Raw genomic sequence first — 15,723 nt, forward strand, 5'->3', positions numbered from 1 at the left:
TAGGGATGAGCAAATCTATTGTGTGTATGACGTCCAAATAATCTATCCAAAAAAATGTATACATCCAAAATGTTTTAAATATTCATTTATATAAACATTTGTTACCTGATTGTTCATCAATCTGTCAAATATTTTTTGGTACACAAGCAACATATTTGTTGACTGTTCAGAGGTAGCTATACACCACTCCATCTAAAATTAAAAAAATACAATTAATTTATATTCTTACATAAAATGATAATGAAATAAATATATAAATGAAATAATACCTGGCACTAAGTCGATGATGATCTGGGGTCTGTACTGGACTTGTGGTGTTATAATTGGAAATCTATCATAAGCCCATACCTGTCAGTGGCCCCACTATTTCCAACACTTGTGCATTGGTAGCCCAACAAAGTTCTTTATACCACCATGCAAGACATGCACGACCCACAAGTATGTACCAACATGCTCGAAATCAGACAATATTGGGAGGAACATGGGATGCACTAGAATATTTGACTTGTCAGCGAACAAAAATTCTTCAATAAGCTGCATGATGTATGCTTGTGCATACCTACGTACGCTGATGTCATCGGCATCGGGAGGTAATTCTAGAAACTGGGACACCAACCAGGGGATACTCAATTTTGAGCATTCAGATCATCTGGTAGAACGCCTAAGAGCTTTTCACAAACATTCTTCCAGTCATATTGTAGTGAATCTATCAATGGTTGTCCGTCTATTCGTAACTCAAACTGTATGGTAACATCCTGCAGCATGATTGTACATTTCCCACAAGGTAGGTGAAATGTGTAGATTTCTGGTCTCTAACGCTCAACTAGAGGTGCCAATCAAGCTGAATAAAATCGATTTGTGCAACCCCAAGAAAACCTGCCTGTTCAACGTAGGGAATAATGAGGTGGTTAAATGGGATAGTATGTTGTGCAGACGTCTCCCTTCTTCGACAACTCAAAACTACTGTGGAAGAACTATCCCATACCGATTGTGAACTATACGTATTTTGTTGATATAATTGTATAGGGTTAGAAGGACCAGACTCCATTACCTAAGAAGTTCAAATTACATTACATAATAAAATTCATCACATAAAAGATACATAAAAAGATACAATTACATGAAAAATAAATTCATTACATAAAATGTACAATTACATAAAATGAAACAATTACATAAAAAATATAAGTACATAAAAGATATAATTACATGAAAAATATAAGTACATAAAATATACAATTACATAAAAAAAAATACAAGTATATAAAAGATGCACTAATGACCCGAAGACGAAACACCTAATGTACGTTGTGGACAAGTACGTCTGTTATGTCCTCTCTTGTAAATTGTACATCGAACTTTTTGGCTTGCCTCTCTCTACTCTATTTCATTATGAATGCTCGTACTTTTTGGCCGACCCTGTTCCCCTAGTAAGTCCGCATTTGGACAAACCTGTAAATGATAATTCTGGCAAATATTCTATCCAATAATCTGAGTATTCTATTGGATGGAAGCGACCTTCATAACATCACCTGAAATTGGACAATTTGTAGCATTCATCAATAAGTGGTATGTATGTCATACATAGAGATGTCCATTTAATCCACAGGGTCCACCCGCCCTGAACGAGGTGGGGAATCCCCAAACACATGGGGAATGGGGGAGGGAGTGAGAAAATTTTTTTCCATTTCCATTTCGAGGCTGGGGCCAGGGAATATTCCTCGGCCCTGGCCGGCCCGAGTGTATATATATATATATATATTAATTATTATATTATATTATTTTATTTATATATATTATATTATAAAATAAAACCCTAAACTGCTGAGCAACTCATTCCTTCTCCATTTCAGTCGGCGGCACACACGGCTTCACCCTCACCCTCATAAGTTCTGGTCAGCGGTCACACCCGGGTTGACCCTCACGAGTCACGACCTCCGGTCCTCCACTCTAGTCCTCATCCTCACTCCTCACTCACGCTCACAGCTCACCCTCACGAGTCACGCGGCAGCGTGCGACACGGCACTCCTCAGCACTCAGCAGTGGCACTCTCAAGTTCCCCTCGTCGGTGACTCCTCAGACCAGTCAGCTCCCTCTCGTCGGTGACTTCTCAGTAGCGACACGATTTCTGGTCAGCAGCCACGGTCTCAACTTTGGTTAGCAACGACCTCTCAGCAGTGACTTCTGACCATCACTCTCCCTCTCAAGTATCATCGTCAGTGTCCCTCCGGCCTCCGTCAGATCGTTTTAAGGTATACCAACTGAATATCCACTTTCTGATCTGATTTGTGAATCTGAAGATAAAACTAGTTGTTCGATTTGTGAATTTGATCTATGATTTCTTGTTTGATTTGTGAATAGAGATGTCCACGGGTCGGGGAAGGGACGGGAAATCCATCCCGTCCCCGTCCCCGCCTCCCTATACTATTCCCCATCGCTGCGAAATTCCCCACAGGGAACATGGTGGGGATTCCCCGCGGAGATTCCACGGGGATCGAGTTCCCCGTGGGAAAAATTTTCCCACCTTTGTTTTTAATCAATTATGGACTTTTTCAATTCAGTTTCAATTGAAACAAAACATTTTTTAGAGCAAATTTCAATAGAATATCATCAATTTTTCTATTAAAAATATTCATTCATAATCCATCAATTATTCTCATTAAAATTCAACATAAATTTAAGTAATAAAAACATCCATTTCATTAAAATTCAATTTAAACTTAAATAATATCCATTCATAATCCATCAACTATTTTAAAAAAAGGTACAACATGCCAACAAATATATTTGTTTAAGATACAACAGACAACAACACTTCATTAACATCGCCAAACCAAGCCGCCATCAACGAATTTCATCCAAGTTTGCAAGGGATGATTCCTAAAAAAATACAAATATTGTACATATTAATATAAATCAATATTAAATTAATAATAATAATAATAATAATAATACACGAATTTATAGCTTACATAATCTGGATTTTGATCCTCAAGAACATTTTCCAAAACTTTAGCATCTATAGGAGTATGTTTATCTATTTAAGACATGTAAAAGGAAAATTAAATCTCAAATTATAAATAATAAAAGCTTATTAAATGAATTAAACAATTCATACCTTCTGCCCATAACCAATCTTGAGTAGCTTCCAATAAATTTTCATTAATTTGAGAACGATGTGGACCTATGTGTCTACCACCAATACTAAATGTAGATTCAGAAGCAACAGTAGTGACAGGAACGACTAGAATATCTTTTGCAATTTGATACAAAGCAGGATACTTCACTCCATTCAACTTCCACCATTGCAAAATATTAAAATCATCTTACTGCGGTAGAAGAGACTCATCCAAATAATGATCCAACTCTGATTTGACATTATCAACATTATTAACAAACTCTTCAAACTTGAGATATCGATCTTTCCTATTAACAAAAGCAGTTAAACTACTACTTCCATCTCGCCTTGAAGTTAAAGAAGTACTAATTGTAGATGTAGAACGTTGAGGTTCTTCTATTGTTCTTGAATTTGAACTATAAAACTTCATTAAATCACAATACAAGTCTCTAACACGTTTATTTTCAACAGTTTAATGAGATCCATAGATTTGAGGAAAATAAAACTGGATCAATCTCATCTTAAATCTAAGATCTAATACTGTAGCTATTGCCAATACACCATGAATCACACTCCAATATTTTTCAAACATAGCAATCATTCTTAATGTCATTACTTGTACCTCCTCAACATCAGAGTTAAAGCACTTAGAAAGTTCTAACCTAATTTCACAAACTTCTTCAAAAAAGACATTAGAGGTTGGATAACTTGACCTAGAAAACAACTCAGTCATCAAGTAAAATGGTTCTAGTCTATCACACATTTCTTTTGCAAAATTCCAATCAGTATCTAAAGGAAGACAAGTGTATGGTGGCTCACGTTATTTTAGACGAGAAAAAACATCTTTGTATTCCAAAGCAGTTTTGAGCATCACAAAGGTTGAATTCCATCTTGTAATACAATCAAGACTGAGTTTTTTAGTGCATGGAATTTGTAATTGACGAACTCCTTTAAATTTTTCCAATTTGTAATTGATGAACTCCTTCAAATTTTTCCTTCCTTTATGGAGAAAAAGTCCAGAAATGAACAGTACCTCTAATCTTCTCTATACCATCCGAAATTATAGTCAAACCATCTTTCACTATCAAATTCAAAATATGTGCACAACAATGAATGTGGAACAAACTTCCATGCAACCACAGTGTCCTTAAATCTAACTTCCTTAATAAAATGTTAACCATTGCATCATTTGTTGAACAATTATCTACTGTTAAAGTGGACAATTTATAATCTATGTTCTAATAAAAAATACACTCCATTAATGCTTCAGAAAGTAACTGTCCAGTATGTGGATGTGGCACGTGTACAAACCTAGTATAGTAGTATTAGGTAATAATATGTTAAAATGGAAACTACCAAATCAACAAAAAATACATAACAATATAAAAGATTTAAATTACCTTAAAAGTCTACTTTGCAGGACCCGCCATCAATAAAATGTGCAGTGATTGCCATGTATCCCTTCTTCTGACTAGACGCAGTCCACATGTCCGTAGTAAGAGTAACCCTACTTCTATTATTTTCCAAAAATTTCATTGTTTTAATTCTCTCTTCTTCATAAATTTTTATTATATCTCTCCTCATCGTGGTTCTTGAAATCATCTTAAACAACGGTTGAACACCACTCAAAAACTTTCTAAATCCTTTGTGTTCAACCATGTTTATTGGATATTCATGTAAGATTATAACATAAGCAATATCTCTTCTAGAAGCTTCATAATCAAAGAGGGTCGCATTTAGGACTACTTTTCCTTCATTGATTTTAGTAGGTCTCAAACATGATTGCCTAAAATTTTGAAATGGTCATGTAAATGCTTTGTCCCATTTTTAGATCCCCCTCCTAACTTTTTTTCCACAATAATTACATATTCTTTCATTGTGTCATTTATTTTGTCTTTTATAATGATTTCATACTACTAATGTCAACCTATTACTTTTTAGTACATCCTCATTATCATCGGTATCTAACGTAATAGGCGTAGATTGATCATTACCATTCGAAACAATGTTTATTGGGATTGATTCGCTCATGTTCATGGATGTTGGAGTTGAACCACCTTGTTCTAACTCATTATTATTCGATAGAGTCATTTTCAAATTTCACCTACAAAGAGTTAAATAGTAACAAAACAATCACAAAATCGAACAATTAGTCAATTTCAGACATACAAAAAATAGTAGATCACAGTCCACAGATTCACAATCACAAATCACATATTCACAAATAGAGATGTCCATTTAATTTGTGGGGCCGGGGCCCCAAAAGGACCCGCCTCGAACGTGTGGTAATGATCAATCTATGCCTCAGGTCAATAATGAGTTAGAACAAGGTGGTTCAACTCCAACATCCATGAACATGAGCGAATCAACCCCAATAAACAGTGTTTCGAGTAGTAATGATCAATCTACGCCTATTACATAAGATACTGATTATAATGAGGATGTACTAAAAAGTAATAGGTTAACCTCAGTAGTATGGAATCATTATTAAAGACAAAAAATAAATGACACAATGAAAGCAGTATGTAATTATTGTGGAAAAAAGTCAAGAGGGGAATCTAAAAATGGGACAAAGCATTTAAATGACCATTTCAAAATTTGTCCCTTACGAAGACAGAGACATTAGGCAATCATGCTTGAGACCCACTAAAACCAATGAAGGAAAAGTAGTCCTAAACCCGACCCTCTTTGATTATGAATCTTCTAGAAGAGATCTTGCTTATGTTATAATCTTACATGAACATCTAATAAACATGGTTGAACACAAAGGATTTAGAAAGTTTTTTAGTGGTGTTCAACCGTTGTTTAAGATGATTTCAAGAACCACGATGAGGAGAGATATAATAAAAGTTTATGAAGAAGAGAGAATTAAAACAATGAAATTTTTGGAAAACAATAGAAGTAAGGTTGCTCTTATTACGGATATGTGGACTGCGTCTAGTCAGAAGAAGAGTTACATGGCAATCACTGCACATTTTATTGATGATTCTTGGGTCCTGCAAAGCAGACTTTTAAGGTAATTTAAATCTTTTATATTGCTATGTATTTTTTGTTGATTTGATAGTTTTCATTTTAACATATTATTACCTAATACTACTATACTAGGTTTTTACACGTGCCACATCCACATATTAGCCAGTTACTTTCTGAAGCATTAATGTAGTGTATTTTTTATTGGAACATAGATTGTAAATTGTCCACTTTAATAGTAGATAATTTTTCAACAAATGATGCAATGGTTGACATTTTATTAAGCAAGTTAGATTTAAGGACACTGTGGTTGCATGGAAGTTTGTTCCACATTTGTTGTTGTGCACATATTTTGAATTTGATAGTGAAAGATGGTTTGGCTATAATTTCGGATGGTATAGAGAAAATTAGAGGTACTGTTCATTTCTGGACTCTTTCTCCAAAAAGAAAGGAAAAAATTGAAGGAGTTCGTCAATTACAAATTCCATGTACTAAAAAACTCAGTATTTATTGTATTACAAGATGGAATTCAACATTTGTGATGCTCAAAACTGCTTTGGAATATAAAGATATTTTTCCTCGTCTAAAATAACGTGAGCCACCATAAACTTGTCTTCCTTCAGATACTGATTGGAATTTTGCAAAAGAAATGTGTGATAGACTAAAACCATCTTCCTTCTGATGACTGAGTTGTTTTCTAGGTCAAGTTATCCAACCTCTAATGTCTTTTTTAAAGAAGTTTGTGAAATTAGGTTGGAACTTTCTAAGTGGCTTAACTCTGATGTTGAGGAGGTACAAGTAATGACATCAAGAATGATTGCTAAGTTTAAAAAATATTGGAGTGTGATTCATGGTGTATGGACAATAGCTAACATTGTTTTTTAAAAATTGGTCATTTGACATTTTGGACCCAAAAAATGGGTCATCCGTACAAATTTCCCAACAAATCTCTCCCTTTTTCGTTCTCTCTCCGGGCGAAGCCCAGCCACCATCAAAGCCTCAGCCGTCGCTCCCTCTTTTAGCACCGTTCGAGCCTAGCCGTCGTCGACTCCTCCGTCAAGCCTCAAGGCCCGTCTCTTCGCGATGCCGTCCAGATCTGTCGCGCCTCCTCACGTCATCTAGTGTCATACATTTCGGCTCATCTCAGCCACGCCGCTCCGACTTTCAAGTTTTCGGATCTGCTCGCCGTTGGTCCTCTTCTCTTCCAGTTGTTGTCATCTTTCGAACACCACCACAAGGTTCGTTAGTTTTGGAATAAGATCTAAATGAGTTCTTGGATTTGTTAAGGATCTTGAATACCCAATAGTGCGTGTTGAATGAGAAATTTTGGACCAATCACAAGTCACCACATCGTTTGCTAAATTAACGACGAATTTCTAAATCATTGACTTTGGGTCCAATTAGAAGTTGACACATGTCCCGAATTGAATTAAAGACAAGTTTCGATGACGTCACGCGGATGAATCAGATGAGATTAAATTGGTCCAATTTGATATTACTATTTGGGCTTAAAGTCCAAACTATAAAAAAAGTTGAATTGGACCCAAATTCCAGATCAGGTTCAAAACCAACTAATTGGGCCCAAGGGTCAAGCCCATGGACCAACCAAGCCCACGAAGCCCACCTAAGAACTCTATAAATAGAGAAGTTCTCTTCATTTGTAAGGGTAACATTTTCTACACTCAGAAGACCCAGAGAGAATTCACTAATAAGTAGGGGACTCCTGAAGCTGCACTCCTATAAGGTAGAAGACCTTTGAAGACACAAATACTCTTCTAAGACTTCTACTCTAAGCTTCCAAGACTTCTACTTTAAGAACGTTCGGTACTTTCTTTCTCCAAGTCAAGCATATTCACCCAACTGAGAGAGAATCAGAGGATCAAATATTAGAGATCGAACCACATCGCATCAAATCAACTCCAACATTAACACCAACTTAAGTTCAACTCCACAAAACACGTTTCTCCAGAAACCTCGTGCGAACAAATTGGCATACCCGATGGAACCTCTCTACCTCTTATCTCTTTCTCGGCATTCAAACAAGCCAAATGGCACCAAAGAAAGTTGCATCCAAAGCTACCGTTGCAAGCAACACTTACATAAACTCTGTCATCACGGAGGAAATCTGGGGCCAGCTGATGGAATTTCTTAAAGGCGAGATCGTCATCAGAGAAAATCCCTTGTTTAAAAACTATGCTTCTGTTACTGATCTATCAGAGAAAGAATCACATCTTGATGTAGTGTCTGTCATGATGACTGACGTAACAACTGAGTCGACCATGGCAGAGATAGAGGTAAAGATAAACCTCATAATGAAGGCTGTAGAGGAGCGAGATCATGAAATCGCTGCTTTAAGAGATCAGATACAAGCTCGAGATACTGCTCAATCAAGCCTAGCACCCATGATGAAAGAAATCGACAAGGGGAAGACTGTGCTACAAGAAAGCCAATCGCAACAGTCAGCCTTGGTGGCCTCTTTGTCGGTCCAACAACAACTACAAGACATGATCATGACCTCTATAAGAGCTCAATATGGAGGGTCGGCCCAAACCTCCTTCATGTATTCCAAGCCATACACTCAGAGGATCGACAACTTGAGAATGCCTACTGGATATCAGCCCCTAAAGTTCCAATAATTCGACGGAAAGAGCAACCCAAAGCAACACATTGCCCACTTCGTAGAAACTGCGAAAATGCAGGAACAAGAGGAGATCTACTGGTCAAACAGTTCGTTAGAACCCTCAAAGGGAACGCTTTTGACTGGTACACAGACTTAGAGCCTGAGGTGATTAACAGCTGGGAGCAACTTGAAAGCGAATTCTTGAATCGCTTCTACAGCACCAGATGTACCGTCAGCATGATGGAGCTGATAAACTCCAAACAACGGAAAAGGGAACCAATCGTCGACTACATCAATCGATGGAGAGCTCTGAGTCTGGATTGCAAAGATCGACTCACCGAGTTGTCTGTTGTGGAAATGTGCACGCAGGGTATGCATTGGGAACTCCTCTACATCCTACAAGGGATAAAACCTCGTACGTTTGAGGGGATGGTAACACAAGCTCATGATATGGAGCTGAGCATTGCCAATAGGGGAACTAAAGATTTCCTAGTCTCTGAAGGGAGAAAATACAGAAATGATGCCAAGGGCACTGAAAAGATCGTGGGTAGTGCCACAAAAGAATCTATGGTCGTTCATGTGACCCCGCTGAAATTTTCCTCCAAAGGAAAACAAACAAAATTTGAAAGAAGGCACAATGAGGGTGAGAAACGTCGTCCAACTCTTAAAGAACGACAAGAGAAGGTTTATCCATTCCCTGACTCTGATGTGGCAGATATGTTGGAGCAACTACTAGAGAAGCAACTTATTCAGCTACCGGAATGCAAGTGATCGGAACAAGAAGAAAAAATGGATGATCCTAACTACTACAAGTATCATCAGGTCATTAGTCACCCAGTTGAAAGGTGCTTCGCGCTGAAGGAACGAATTATGAAGTTGGCTCGTGAAAAGAAGATTGTGTTAGATTTGGACGAAGTAGCTTAGACAAATCACGCTACAGTAGCGGTGACTTCAAATGTTCCAATACTGTCTGTGTCCCATGCTCAAAGACAAAATCCGATCCAGTTTGGAGAATTCGAGCCTATAGTTGTTCGGTTCCAACAAGAGATTCAAACAGCAAATTCCGAAAAGAAATATGAGCTTGTTGAAGATGACAACAAAAGGTGGATAGTAGTGTCTCATTGAAAGAGAAAACAACCAAACTCCACCCAAAAAAAGTCGCGTTCCTATCAAAGCTATAGAAGAAGAAACAAGACTTATAATAAAAAAAAAAAAAAAAAAAAAAAAAAAAAAAGGCAAAAAGATGACACGAAAGCCTAAGCCTGCTAAGAAAGAAGAGAAAGACTTCCCTCAATTCTGACGGCCAGCAACATCGGCAGAATTTCTCCCAAGAAGCTTTCTCAATAATCATCCAGAGAAAGTATCAGAAGTTATTTCATGTCACACTGTCAGTATAGTGGAAGTCGACAACAATCATGTGACTGCTGAAGAAGTCAAAGACTTAGAAGAAATGAAGCAAAGAACTTCTGTCTTCGATCGTATTAAGCCTTCAAGTGCTCGATCTTCAGTTTTTCAGAGATTGAGTATGGCCACGGTAGGAGAAGAAGACCAATGTCCAACGACTACTTCTGCTTGAACTTCAGCCTTTAAAAGGCTAAGTATATCCACATTTAAGAAAGATCAACCTCCGGCATCTGCTTTTGATCGTCTCAAGACAACAAGCGATCAACGTAAAAGAAGGATGAAAATCTTGAAGCCAACGTCATTCCATGAAGAAAACAACGATGAAAAGATTCATAGTCGTGTCCCTTCACGCATGAAGAGGAAATTTTCTGTTGACATAAGTACATAAGGTTCCTTGATAATGAAGCCAAAACTCATCATATTGACGAATCCTACAAATGAAGAGGATAATCAAAACCATGATGAAATAAGAGCTTCTGAAGTTTAAATGAAGAAGCTCCTCATCGCACGAGCCTAAATTGCATGATGCTCCTAGCCCGCATGAGCTTAAAATGTGAACGGCTCAAAAAAAATTGTATGAACTATATTACGACTTGATCCCTTTCATTATAAAGGGTACGTAGGCAACTTAAAGAAATTTAAGTTCAATCGCGCATAAAAAACAAAAAAAAATCTCTTCGAACTACATTATGACTTGATACCTATCATTAAAAAGAGTATGTAGGCAGCTTGAAAGAAACTTCACGTTCAGTCCAGTTAAAAAAAAAAAAAAAACTTGAAGAAGTTTGTGAAATTAGGTTGGAACTTTCTAAATGGCTTAACTCTGATGTTGAGGAGGTACAAGTAATGACATCAAGAATGATTGCTAAGTTTGAAAAATATTGGGGTGTGATTCATGGTGTATGGACAATAACTACAATATTACATCCTAGATTTAAGATTAGATTGATCCAGTTTTATTTTCCTCAAATCTATGAATCTCATCATACTGTTGAAATTAAACGTGTTAGAGACTTTGTTGTGATTTGATGAAGTTTTATAGTTCAAATTCAAGAATAATAGAAGAACCTCAACGTTCTACATCTACAATTAGTATTTCTTCAACTTCAAAGCAAGATGGACAGTTAAATGGAGGAAAAATGATACATTTGGATGTGCAAGACGGAAACAAACGGAGGAGGTTTTCAAACGATTTTGGACGGGGAAGACGAAAGCAAAAAGGCAGAAGCTTTCGAATGAGGAAGAAGATGAGTCGCACGGCGGTTTAATGGAGAAGGAAGTCGTGTACCCAGTACACGACTTAAGGTAATTGTGTACTGGGTACATGATTACCTTAGTCAAGGTTGCATGACTGCCACATTGGCAGTCTGCGCGTGCCAGATCAACCGGCACTCGTGTACCGGGTATACGACTTAAAGCTAATCGTGTACCAGGTACACGATTAAGGCATAATCATGTATCGGGTACACGATTTAAAACTTATTTTTGTTAATATTTTCAATCTTACCCTATTTTTGTTAATATATATATATATATATATTAAAATAACATTATTTAAAAAAAAAAAATCGTTTTCATGTGTTTGAACCAAAATTTTTATTTGGTTTTCATGTGTTTGAATTTTACATTTTTTATTCATTATGTTAGGAGAATGACCCATGACAACAATAAAGAACAATATAATCAAATTTGATAGATTCAAAAGATCTAAAATAAATGTATTAGTATATACCAAAATTTATGTTTCAAATGTTCCAAATATCCAAATAAATGTGTAACTCATTTTATATTGTTGTGAATTGATCTAAAATAAGATATATATATATATATATATATATATAATTTCGACTATTAATTATTTTATTTTAATTTTCATGTTAGATATTTGTTTTTTACAAAAAAAAAAAATATAAGTTCATTTGTTCTTGACATTTCATAAACAAAATTGATGTTCTAAAAATTTAAGTCGGTTGTTTAATGGAAAAGGAAGTCAGAAAGCTTCTTCCTCTTTTTGACTGAGGTAAAAAAATTTTCCTACATTGTTTTCCAATATATATATATATATATATATATCATTTTGGAACTTAATGTGCAGTTTATGGATCCATGATTTATTTTTGGATATATGTTGATGAACTTAGAAACTAGATTTTGTTGGACTATTTTTCTGATGATTATGTTTGTTGGATTATTTTTTTTATAAATAATTTGTTGGATGATTATGTATTTATTGGGTTGAACCTAGAAATATATGTATATGTTTATAAAAATAAAGATTGGTTTATATTATTTTGTTTGCATTTGGGTTGAATTAAATGTATGGTTCATGGATATATTATTTTATTTTTATTTGGACGGATTTAAATGAATAATTTATGGATCTTGGATTTAGATTGATTTAAATGTATAATTTATGAATCTTAGATTTGGGCTGATCTAAATGTATATTTTATGGATTTTATATTTGGGTTGATTTAAATGTATAACATTTAGATCTTATATGGAACTTAGAAATTGAATTTTGTTGAGTTGACATATTAACATATTTTTTATCAACTATAACAATTGAAAAAAATCATAATAAATATGTTGATGCGTCTTGAAGATTTAGTTACTCTTGAATCTGGAAATGATGGAGAAAGTGATATTAATGTTGAAGTTGATGAATTATTTAGAAACGATAGTAGTGGTGAACATGATCTTGAGTTGGTACCTCGGATATGTTCACCCAAATAGATTGGGAAATTACAAATTCATCATGTGAACTAGGGTCCACTTTGGAGGAAAGGAGTATACATGTAGTTGTAGTTTAATATAGAAAGGAATGTTTAATATTAAAGAAGATTTACAGCTTGCTGTAAAAAAATATTATGTGACAAAACATTACGAGATTATTGTAGTGGAATCAAATCAAGATCTTTAGTATGACAGATGTAAATCATGGAGTGATGGTTGTGATTGGAGCTGTGATTGGAGTTTACCGACATGTCGGCGTAAAATTGTTCGAAATCACCAAACTTCAAGGGGAACACTAATGTTTGTTTTCAGAATTGATACAGGATTATTCACAGTTTGATTCAAATTTTATGAGTATCGAAATCCAAAATTTGGTTAGAACTGATCCTGGAGTACCTGTGGCCCTACTCCAAGAAGCAATGGCTATAATGTTAATTATAGATGGGTGTGGCAAGCCAAGAGAAAAGTGTTGATTATTGTGTTTGGTGATTGAGAGAAATCATATTCAAAATTTCCGTAAGTGTGTCAGGTACGTCCTATAAGAGAAAGGTTCAAACATTGTAGGCCATTAATCCATATCGATGAAACTGATCTCTACGAAAAGTATAAGAGAAATTATTAACCGTCTTATCGCAAACAGGCATACATTTCCCCTTTTGCTATTTTGAAGGTGAAAATTCAACAACTAAAAGATTTGGTATTTGAAGCAGGAAATTAACACAAAAGGCACAAGTTCATTCGGTGCATGAAAGAATTGAAACAATTACACTCTAAATGCTTTGAATATTTTTCAAATATTGACTTGAAAAAATGGACCCAATCACATGATAGTGATATCGCTATAGGTGGATGATAAGCAATGCAACTGAATGCATGATTGGTGTTTTCAAATATGCTAGAATGTTACCAATTACTTCTTTGGTTATACTAACATTTTATCACACAATACTGTATTTTGAACATCGAAGATAAGAAAAATCAGTGAAACACTCGATCTAAGATTCCATGCTCTCATGTAATTGTAATTTGTAATTAAAAATACACGCATTCATAATGAAATGGATTGGAGAGAGGCAGGTCAAAGCATAATGAAAGAGATTGGATAGAGGCAAGTGTTATGTAGTTGTATCTTTTATGTGCTTTATTTTTTATGTAATTGTATATTTTATGTACTTATATTTTTCATATAATTGTATATTTATGTACTTATATTTTTTTTATGTAATTGTTTCATTTTATGTAATGAAATTATTTTTCATGTAATTGTATCTTTTTATATATCTTTTATGTGATGAATTTTATTATATAATGTAATTTGAACTTATTAGGTAATGGAGTCTGATCCTTCTAATCCACATATCATTCATAATCGGTATAGGATAGTTCTTCCGCAGTAGACAACATACTATACCATTTAATCTCCGTAATATTTCCTACGTTGAACAAGCAAGATCTGAAAGGCTCAAGATTGTGCATCCCTAATTGGCATCCCAGTTTCCAGAATTCCCTCCCGATGCCGACAATATTCGTCGTAGACGACAATAGGGACACGAAGAACCCCATGAGGGGTAAGGGACAACAACATTAACATTATAATTTGAAAATAAAATAAATTTACTAAAGGATGATACTCATTATAATTGTGCACTATTAAAAGATTTTGTTTTTTAAATAGACTAAATAATTTGCCAATTAGGAGAACCATTTGACAACTTAAAGATTAAAAAGTTTCTTGTAATTTCTCAAAAATAACGGTAATAATGAATAAAATTGTGGCATCCTTTATGTTTTACAACGTTATATTTATGAATACAAAATAATCATCATTGTTAACAATCCCTTTTTCTCCATTTAAACTCATTTTTATTTCTTCTCAAAAGATTCATTTCTTGTTTATTTTTTCTTCTTCTTTTTCAATCTAAATTCTAATACATATACTAAATAATTGGCCAATTTGGAGAATGATAAAAAAACTTATCATAATTTCTTTGAGTCTTCTCCTTAAAATTCATATAAAAAGACAAAAAGATGTAGAAATTGGTCATTACCTTGATTGCAAAGAGATGTTTTTTTAGTACAAATGGGGTGGGGAATTTGAACCTCATGAATGTTGTGATGCTTAATTTTGCTAGAATTTGCTAGAAATCTTGTGAAAAAATACATTAAAAATTTTCACATAAAAAATAATGTAAAATTAAATGAAAAAAAAATAAATTTATATATAATACTTACCTAAAATTTGAAATTGCAACTCTTTTCCTTCACATTAATTAATTTTGCATGGTCAAATGAACCAAGAATAAAATCAAGAAGAAATATGAAAATAACTACCTAACCAAATAGGTATATTTTAGAGATTCACAATCTATATATTTAGTAAAATTATTTATTCTACCAATTTTTATATATAAATATGGATATCATATCTCAAGTAAATCTCAAAAACAATTGTTTTATATTTCGGTCTTTTTTACTAGAGATCTTCACTCATTATTTTTCTTTTCAAAAGAAAAAGAAGATGAAGAAACTCACCTTAAAACGAAAAAACTTTTGAAATAGAGAAAGAAAACTTGATTCTAAAATTCTTTGAAGAGATGTGGCTAAATAAAGGTAGAAAGGTTTATATTTATTGTTTGAAAATTTCATAGTTATAATGCAAAAGAATGTGTCTATCCGAAGTGATGCAATTTTGTAAAGAGTTGTATGAAGTGATTGCCAAGGCCAAAAATATTGAAAAATATGGAAGGAGGGTAAAATAGGAATTTTAAAGAGATATAAGGGCAAAAAAGGAAGATAAAAATTCTCCCTTTAGTGTACCTTTGAATATACTATAGATAATAAATTAAAAAATTGGGAGATAAATTTGGATAAAATA

The 15,723-nt window shown here is 34.4% G+C and overlaps 1 long non-coding RNA gene across 1 annotated transcript; it reads right to left on the reverse strand.

The window, feature by feature from the left end:
• Positions 1 to 1,850: 1,850 nt before the first annotated feature.
• On the reverse strand, positions 1,851 to 11,886 carry LOC150032763 (uncharacterized). Its single transcript, XR_016524548.1, has 3 exons — positions 3,119 to 11,886; positions 2,973 to 3,037; positions 1,851 to 2,880 (listed from the first exon to the last, which is right to left on the reverse strand). It is a non-coding gene; the product is annotated as an uncharacterized LOC150032763 (long non-coding RNA).
• Between the last annotated feature and the right edge of the window lie 3,837 nt (positions 11,887 to 15,723).

The sequence above is a fragment of the Benincasa hispida genome, chromosome 11 (genome assembly GCF_027475165.1).
Source record: "Benincasa hispida cultivar pf3 chromosome 11, pf3_genome.v1.1, whole genome shotgun sequence".
Lineage (NCBI taxonomy): Eukaryota > Viridiplantae > Streptophyta > Magnoliopsida > Cucurbitales > Cucurbitaceae > Benincasa > Benincasa hispida.